This window comes from Podarcis bocagei (assembly GCF_964188305.1).
Source record: "Podarcis bocagei genome assembly, chromosome: 6".
In the NCBI taxonomy this organism is placed as follows: Eukaryota; Metazoa; Chordata; class Lepidosauria; order Squamata; family Lacertidae; genus Podarcis; species Podarcis bocagei.
Genome location: NC_138130.1, coordinates 24,830,152 through 24,839,976, shown reverse-complemented (window position 1 = coordinate 24,839,976; position 9,825 = coordinate 24,830,152). Strand labels below are relative to the sequence as shown.

Genomic DNA, 9,825 nt, shown 5'->3' with positions numbered 1-9,825 from the left:
ATACTCACTTACTACTTGCCATATTATGATGCACCCACCCTTTGAGGGCAGCGATTGTAGAACACAATCTAAATGTGTGCCTATGTTTCCTGGAAAGCATTTCCACCACAGTTACACCAACGGGGCACAGCACGCACAGCCTCCACCGTCCTGAGAAAACTCCTTAATCCTGATGTGATTTGATTATTTGGTAGATTTGCAAAAAGAAAAGCACACAACAATAAATAAATTTTAGAAAGGGGTAATGATGATGATGATGATGATATAAATTATTTCCCCAGCCACTGCTGGCAGCTCCCAACAGAATATTAAAACCACGATAAAACATCAAACATTGAAAGCTTCCATATACAGGGTTGCCTTCAGATTTCTTCTAAAAGTCAGATAGTTGTTTATTTCCTTGACATCTGATGGGAGGGCATTCCACAGGGCAGGCACCACTACCGAGAAGGTCCTCTGGCTGGTTTCCTGTAATCTCATTTCTCGCAGTGAGGGAACCGCCACAAGGCCTTTGGAGCTGGACCTCAGTGTCCGGGCTGAACAATGGGGGGTGAAGACGCTCCTTCAAAATTAGACACAGATGTACAATACACACACACACACACACACACACACACACACAGTCTCCTTGCTCTCTGCTTTGCTCCTTGTCTTCCCTCCCAAGGTGGCCCTGCCCTCTGTCTGCACCTCAGAGCCGGCGCATCATGCTGGGCTTCTGCAGTGGCAGCCTCTGCTCCTCATCACCTGCTCTCCAGTAGCCACTCTGAGCTGCCCAAGGGAGGAGGCTGACAGCAGTGGTTATGGAGAAGCAATAGGGAGCTTCCTCAAAGCCGCCACTGCCACTACCACACTCACTCAGAACAAGCGCCGACTCATCCTCCTCCCTGAGCTTGGCAGCAGCCCTGATGGGGAAAACTGGGACATCCTGGGATCAATTCAGAACCCAGGATGCCTTTCGTAATTCCAGGTCTGTCCCTGGAAAACAGGGACACTCGGAGGGTATGGGAAAGCTGAGCATCAAAACCACCAATTAGGGACAATGACCATTCACCCCCTTCCCCCCCCCACACACACTTTGACTATCACCTTGAGTTTTTAAGTTGCTTTTTTATTCTTCTCCTCCCCTATGTTTTCCTTCAGGGCTGGAACTTTGATTGATTCTAAGGCTAAATTATATACAGTATTGTTCATCAAATTTGTTAAGGGAGCCTGGAGCCAATATTAGCTATCGATCATTCTATTAAGTCAACACACAAATGTGAGCATGTATTTGTTGTTGACAGAGCCATGGATGTCTTAGAACGAAAGAAAGTAAATGTGGGGGGGGGGACGGGGGGAGGAAACTGTGGCAAGTGTGCTCTGTAGTTATTATATCACTGCTGTTGCTTCTTTTATCCTTTCTTCGACTTCTCCTTTGTTCACGTAATTCTCTTTGGGTCCTGGAGCCTTCATGCTTCATTTACTGTTGTTTCTGAAGGCTTCATCTAGGAATCGGGAAGATAAAGAAATATTCAGCACTGACTGAGAAAGGAGCACACTGGGGCAAGTGAATTCCTTTATGATTGTAACTTGAGGAGATTTATAGCAATGGGCTCTCAATAATATATTAGAATTCTCCACTTTGTTGTGTGCGGAGTTAACATTTTTGTTAAATTTCCACACAACATTCGGTTTCTCGGCTGCCACCAATGACTCTCTTCTTTAAATATATTGTGAGTTTTATAAGAGTTGAAGCCTGAGAGCTTCCCATAATGGGTATATCCATATTTATTTCATTCTACCAGTAATGGTATTTGTTTCCCTTTAGACAGCTGGGGATATCTTTCTGTCAGTTGGAAGGCACCCAGACTGGCCAGCCAACATATAAATAATAAATTCTTATATTATTATTATGGTCGGGTTTTCAAAAAATGAAAACATTTTGGTATTTGTGTTAGTTATTCCTATGGTCCCCTTTGTTTTTCTTCAGGTCTCAAACACTATACAAGCCAACTGACAGATCTTATTCAAGAGATGTTTTATTGGTTTAACTTGGGGAAGAAGGGCAGAGTTTGCATTCAAAAGCAGTAGAAATCCTTTCCTGAAAGAACACAACATCTGAAGACACAACTTAAACAAAACAAAAATACATAAATACGTACTTACATATAAAACGGTTACATTAATGCAAAGTTACTAATACATAGGGACGCGGGTGGCACTGTGGGTTAAACCACAGATCCTAGGACTTGCCGATCAGAAGGTCGGCGGTTCGAATCCCCGCGATGGGGTGAGCTCCCGTTGCTTGGTCCCTGCTCCTGCCAACCTAGCAGTTCGAAAGCACGTCAAAGTGCAGGTAGATAAATAGGTACCGCTCTGGCGGGAAGGTAAACGGTGTTTCCGTGCACTGCTCAGGTTCACCAGAAGCGGCTTAGTCATGCTGGCCACATGACCCGGAAGCTGTACGCCGGCTCCCTTGGCCAATAAAGCAAGATGAGCACCACAACCCCAGAGTTGGGCACGACTGGACCTAATGGTCAGGGGTCCCTTTACCTTTACTAATACATGCAAAACAATATCAATTCATTTCCTTCTAACACACCCTCCCTCTCAGCCTCTGGGAACTCCAGGGTCCAACAAACTCTCAGCTCACCCACAAAAGTCTCACAACGAGAAGAGTTCCTGGAAACTCTTCAGGAGTCTCTCACGCTAGTCTTGCTTTTTATGGGCAGCTACTTCCTCAGGCCCCCCATAGCTATGTCCCATTCATCTGCACTCTCCACACCCTGTTCCAGGTACAGCAGGTTTTCTGAGTTTCCCAGGGGGTTCAGAGGATGGGAAAAGGGCCCCACAACCACCACTTACACCTCTTTCTTCACCCTCTGTCCTCTCCTTCCCCAACTGCTTAATCTGCATATGCATGGTAGCATAAAATGTCAGCTTGTCATGTTAAGAATGGATTGAAAGCAAAAAATAAAATAAAATGCATTCCTCAGATTGTAATTTTATTATGAAACAAATATATTTCCTTTTTCCTGATCAGTATTCAATTAGCATTGTGTTTCTTTTTTTAAAAAACTAGAGGCTTAGCTCAATTATACACTGTATTTGTGGCCAGGCTTTCCTTACCAGGAAGAATGAAATTTTAGTTTACTAATTTTGTCATGTGAGACACAAGGCACGTTTGGCACAGTTTTAGATGTTACTGAGTACAGTGGGATTATTTTTGTGGGAGGGGTAAAGACTCTTGCTTCCGTTGTCTGGGCTTTTTGAACTTCCTCCTCTCTCCCTTTAGTAAAAACTGAAGTCACTCTTAGAGGGACTTCATTTAGCATGTTGAAAATAGGGAAAGATTCTGATGAGAGTTTTAGAAACAATGAAGCTTGAAGATAACTTTTGGCTTTTATGGAGATATAATTTTGATTTATGTTTGCCTTTGCTGGAAGTAACTGCAGGTATTTATCTTAATGACTCTGATTAGTAGGTGAACTTTTTTTCCTAAGCATTCAAAAGGTGTGTTTCAGTAACAGTCTTTTGTTTGCTTCTTTTCTCTGGTGAATTTCTCTTTAAATGCTTAAGCACTTTCTAAAGAAAAGCCCTGAAAATGGGCATTTATTAGGTGTCAAATAAGTGGCTTACTCAATTTCAGTAACAAGGCTAGAAATAAGAGCAGCAGCAAATATTGTATCATCTAAAGCCCTCTGTTGTTTTTCAAAGCCCTGTACCAATATTAGCCATCATTACAGCAATTGTCTCATTTTCATGTGAGCCTCTTTGTAGGACAATATTAATCAGAAAGGGATATATAAATGAAATAACCTGAATTAACAATCCATATTTATAGACGATATAGCAGCCTGGGGTCACCCATTGAGTTAGCAGCTGAGGTAAAATTTGAAGCTGTCTCAACATCATCCAGTAGTAGATAGGTAGCCGTGTTGGTCTGCCATAGTCAAAATAAAAAAAATTTCTTCCAGTAGCACCTTAAAGACCAACTAAGTTAGTTCTTGGTATGAGCTTTCGTGTGCATGCACACTTCTTCAGATACACACATCTGAAGAAGTGTGCATGCACACGAAAGCTCATACCAAGAACTAACTTAGTTGGTCTTTAAGGTGCTACTGGAAGAAATTTTTTTTATTTCAACATCATCATTACTCTAGGATAGCTGCCATCTTCTGAAGTCTCTTTTAGGCTCATTCAGGCATTCTGCTTGTGTGTAAAAACAATACACAAGGAAGGAACAGGGCTGCATCAAGTATTGCTGCTACAAGCATGCCGAGGCACACCCACTCTGGTAACTTGAGCTCAGGGCTAAGGTTAACTCTTTCATGCACACAGGGTCTGAGTCAGTTACTGTATATTACAACAACCTAACCTGCACAGGGTTTCTTTAAAATAAAGAACCAACCCACTACTAATGGATTCCTTTGCCCAGATTGTACCATCTCAACAATATTTTTATTTTTCAGCTCAGTCACCTTCATGCCAAAAGACAATATTTCTTCCACACTACAGCTCACTTAAGGGTAGCATGTGTGTGGTTTTAGTTTGTGAATAGTAATAAAAAAAATAGTTTTATTGATCACCCGAAAGCATTCCACTCTTGTCATTGCATATGCAAATTGCAACTTTGAATTGTGATGCCTTTGATACGTCTTTCAGCTTCCTAGCATGGAACAGTTTAAAATAGCTTCTGTAAGAATCAATATCAGAAAAGAAGATAGCCAAAAAAAGGAGGGGTCGTCTAAGATGTCATGAATTAACAGCACGCCTAGAAAACTCTGGAGAGAAATAGGTTCAAATCCCTTCCTAGCCATGAAACTCATTCGGTTATGCTGGGCTAATAATTCTCTTTCAACCTGACCTAAACTCACAGGGCTGTTGTGAGGGGAACCCTGTTCACTGCCTTCAACAACATGGTGGAAAGCTAAGCTATAAATATATATTAGCATGCAGGCGACCATTTTAGGTGCATCCAATTGATGTGCAATTGCCGATGTGTGGCTCCTTTTGGACCTGGAAGAAGTTAGAACGGAGGTGGAATGGGGTGCAGAATGCGGTGTAAGGGGAGTGGGGTCGGCATAACAGGGGTAGGGCGGAGCGTAAGGGGGTGGGGTGTGCTTATACACACTCTGCCGACCCGCACAGGGACCAGGAACAGAACCCCCACACAAAATGGTTGCCTCCTGTACTGAGAAAGTTGTTGTATTGCAGATTGATGCATTTAAGAAGAATGGGCTCCACGGAACAAAGTAAAGTCCCCAAAGCCAGCAAGAGTCACTCAAAATAATAACCGAAAGCCAATAAAACTGTGTGTGTGTGTGCTTGTGTTTGTATGTGGAGGTGCATCAACCTTTTTATGGCCAGACAATGGAAAAACTTTGAGAATTCTTGATCCAGCATTATATGGGAGTTGAGCTATGCCCTCAATCATGGCTTTGTTGACAGTTCAGCAACAGTGTTAGAAGATTCAAAGACCCACTGGTCTGAGTGAGGAAAAAACAACTAAAACAATTATAGTGTGGAACATTATAGGTATCTATTGATTGTTTCAAGGGGAAATTGCTATTCTGTCAAGAAGGTATTATGGTACACACATCACCTGGCCCCTGTTCCCTTTCACACAGAACGTGTGTTTCTCCATCAAAGGCCATCAGCTGAAAAAGAGAAAATTATCTCATGGGCAATGGCCAACATGAAAAAGGTACCTGAAATTTCAGAACCACCACCTGTTCATTTCTTATTGATGGAATTTCATAGTTGCGAAATAGGACATTCGCACCTTTGCAAAAAGATATTGCTGAAATAAATTTACAGATGTATTTATTTTATTTAAAATCAGCATCTCTAAACTGTTTAATAATTAAAAATAAAAAACCCCTAAGGGGTGTATACCGTTTGCAATATTAAAACAGTATCCATTAAAACAAAAATACAGCCTAAAATCAATATAAACACATAAAAGAAAATAAAAACATATTCATTGGATGCATACCCACATGAATCAGGTTCCAGTCTTATGGGTCAGAAAAGCGTGGGCGAAAATAAAAGTCTTTACAAGACATCTAAAGCAATGGATGGTGGATGCTACCTGCATGGAAGAGGGATGGACATTCCACAAAATGGGTGCAACAGCAGAAAATTCCCATTTTAGGGTCACTGCCCTGTGATGTTCTTTAGGGTGGGGCGGCACAAGTAGAATTCTCCCAGATATCTAAGTGACCTTGCAGGTCTATACAGGGACAGGCAGTATTTCAGGTAAGCTGGTCCCAAGTTATTTAATTGTTCAGTTTATATTTGAGATAAAACAGTAGATCTATTTCTAAGTAAACGAATAACTCTCAAGAGGTGCAGTTCATTAGTCTCATCATTCCTGCAGAACAAATGAATAATAAGTTTACTGCTCCTGAGGTTTTGATGAACAGTGGGTTTTCTGTTTGAAATTTGTAAGACAATACATGCCATGCCGCATATGATTTTTGAACTCTGAACAACTTTTTCAATAGCTCACTTGTCTTGCAGGGAACCAGATTACAATCCTATTTTGCCAGCCAGTCAGATATAAATTGTCTGACCAGAAAGGATGACACCATGCCGTGTCCAGCTCAGAGACATCCTTACCCAACTTGATGTGTATTCACTTGCTTCCCTCCTTAGGGATACCAACGATGTCCACAAAGGCAAATCTGTCAAGTTGCCGGCTGTCACAAATGCAGACACCAGCACCAAGGAGCGTCAGCATGTTAAACTCATTTGCTATCTCCTGGTTCATCCATTACCAGATGAACAGGGGATCTGCTTCCAAGCACTTGAGTCTATGGGATGGAACCACCTGTGGTCAGATGAGAAAGATGACCTTATTTCCTGCAGACATTACCTGAGCAGCATGGGATCCAGACATGCCCCAGTCCAGGCTTTGTTAATACATCATCCGTCCCTGTGTCTCATTGACATGTTGATGCTTCCACAAGACAAAGAGCTTCCCTTGGTGGTCCTGAAACAAATTTGGGTGAGGACAGGGCCTTCTGTGTATTGCAGTCACTCTGAACATAACACAAGGACATTCTTCCACACCAAAAATAGCAGACTGCTAAGAAGCATTGATTAAAACACCTTTAACACTTGAGGGTGGCTAGTTGGAAACTATAGAATGAAAGGCTACCCTAATTATTATTTATTATTTATTAAATTTATTGATCAGAAGGTTGGCGGTTTGAATCTCTGCAACGGGTTGAGCTCCCGTTGCTCGGTCCCTGCTCCTGCCAACCTAGCAGTTCGAAAGCACACCAAATTGTGAGTAGATAAATAGGTACCACTCCGGCGGGAAGGTAAACGGCGTTTCCGTGTGCTGCTCTAGTTCACCAGAAGCGGCTTAGTCATGCTGGCCACATGACCCGGAAGCTGTACGCCTGTTCCCTTGGCCAATAAAGTGAGATGAGCGCCGCAACCCCAGAGTCGGTCACGACTGGACCTAATGGTCAGGGGTCCCGTTACCTTTACTTTTCTTCTTTTTTTGCCAGTGCAACACAAAGCAACTTACGAAATTTTAAGCAGACAGACACGTACATACATTAAGCCATTACATATACACATTAAAACCTTCATTAGTCATTTTGATCTAGTCCAGATCAGCGCTGGCTCAAGACATTTTGCAGCTGAAGCAGAGCCCAAATAGTGCTCCCACCATCCCCTGCAAAGGTCAATTATTTACAAAGTCTTTCTGTATTATGCAGACACCAATAACGGCCTTCATCTCTCTCTTCCTACCTTGACCCCACTCCACTGTCAATTCACCCTGATCTAGATTTTATTAAGGCTCTGGCTCACTGTATGTTGAGGATTAGTCTTGAAAACAGCACCATAGTTGGTGCAGAACTGTGAGGGGTCTGGTGCCACATCTGCCAGGTTTCATGGGATCAGTTTCAATTGCTGTGCTCTGAGGACAATGACAAAGTGGTTGCGGTGTACATCTGGGCATGTGCTCTCTTGACCTTTGGGGTTAATAAAATCTAGCTGGTGGAGCATGCCTAGGTGGGTCCAGTTGGGATGGGTGAATGCATCATTACACAATTGGGGGGGTGAGTGTTGGGTCAGTGTTTGTGCATTACTTCCAATAAATGTGCAATCTGTGTACCTGTGTACACAGGCAGTTGAGTCACACACCCATACAGTTATTCACAGATCACGTTCAATGAGGGAACGTCATGCATACTTGCATACACAATAGCTGAGCTGCACAAATCAGCAACTGTACGCAAACACTTAGACATGATTTGAGACAGCATGAACCTCTGTTCAGCATAACATGTGAACAAGTCTAGCAGCTGAGCTGCACACTTGTTATTCACATAGCAATTGAGCTGAACAAATCAACAAGTGTGCACTCTTTCACACAAACACGTTCTCACACGTGTAGTTGTAGCTAGCATCTGTGTTCAGTGCAATGTGTGAACGATACTTGGGTGATGTGAGTAAGAGACATAGTTCTGTGACAGCCATGAATTTTGTTTTCCTCACAGAACGTCCGGTTCGGCCTTGGTTTATTTCAGCCTGCAGTTAGATTGATTTCTAACTAAACTGCCAATATGGTTCATCTGTTCATTAAATGTTTGCTGTGATTATTAATTAGCTTGTTAAAAGACGGGGTGTGCAGGCACACTTCTGTGCCTTTGGGCTATTCCCTTTCCAATTAAGCATTAGTATTTAATCTCTCCCACTACTTTATGAGGCAGTTTTAATGTTAAAAGGCAAGTTTCCACCAAAATGATCGCGATTGAATTACAACATTCCCTGGAAGGCCCAGGAGCAGACCTGAAGCAACCCCTTTTTGCTTTCCTTTCTGCTGTACAAATCTATTTCCTGTGAATGATGTACGGTTCAGCGTATGCCAAAACACATCTGGCCTGAGGTATCAAGGAACACGCTCGCCCCTCCCTTGAGCAGTATTTAAATCCAGAAAACAGAAACCGTCCCAGCATCAAACAGGGAAAAAGATTCATTAGGCACCTTTCCTTTACTAGCAAAATGACTGATGGCATTTGAAGCTAGACTCAAGCTTTATTGCTTTCAGTACTTGAAGACAGGGAAGAAGGCAGGAGGGATGGGGCAGGGGGGACCTAGCGCAGCTGTTGAAAAAGAAAGAAAAGCCATGCCAGATTTAGTACACTGAAATAAAAATCTGAACAGACGGGGGAGGGGAGCTTTCTCTTCCTCTTCTTCTTCTTCCCCCTCCTGTGGCAGCAGATATTGTGTGGGAAAATAATCTGCTTAACTCGATGTGGAATTAAGGAGTTTCTGTTTATTCTGAGATAGTCAGCAGATCTGTAAAAACTGCACGACTGAGAAGAGTAATGAAATAGGGCAGCCTTTCCCAGCAGGAACAGAAGTCAGAATGAGGAATCGGTTACTATTCTGGGGAAGGGTATGTAGGTGGATTTGCACGTACCTTCAGAGCTCAGGAGTCAGCAGTTTTCTGCCTCCATGTGGGCCATGCTCAGTCTGCAGATCGCAAGTAGGTTATACACTCCAGACCCCTCCTGCATTTCCAGATAATGTTATGGGAGGGACTAGCAGAAGGCTTTACCTTTGGACCCAGGTGTGTAGATGGTTTTCTCTGTCTGGATGAAGAGATACAGTGGTGCCTCGCAAGACGAAAAGAATCCGTTCTGTGATTCTCTTCGTCTAGCGGTTTTTTCATCTTGCGAAGCAAGCCCATTGACGGATTAGCGGATTAGCGCTATTAGCGGCTTTTAGCGGCTTATCTGCTGATCGGATCAGCTGATAAGCAGCTTAGCGGCTTTGAAGAAGGGGGGGAGGAAAAAAAACCAACAGGAACTCGCAAGA

The 9,825-nt window shown here is 42.9% G+C and overlaps 1 long non-coding RNA gene across 2 annotated transcripts; it reads right to left on the bottom strand.

The window, feature by feature from the left end:
• Positions 1–694: 694 nt before the first annotated feature.
• Positions 695–9,523, bottom strand: LOC308589474. Of its 2 annotated transcripts, none has more exons than XR_014009298.1 (4): positions 9,428–9,523; positions 6,860–6,976; positions 5,580–5,639; positions 695–1,484 (listed from the first exon to the last, which is right to left on the bottom strand). It is a non-coding gene; the product is annotated as an uncharacterized lncRNA (long non-coding RNA). The 2 variants fall into 2 exon arrangements; XR_014009299.1 differs by having other exon boundaries at positions 5,585–5,639.
• Between the last annotated feature and the right edge of the window lie 302 nt (positions 9,524–9,825).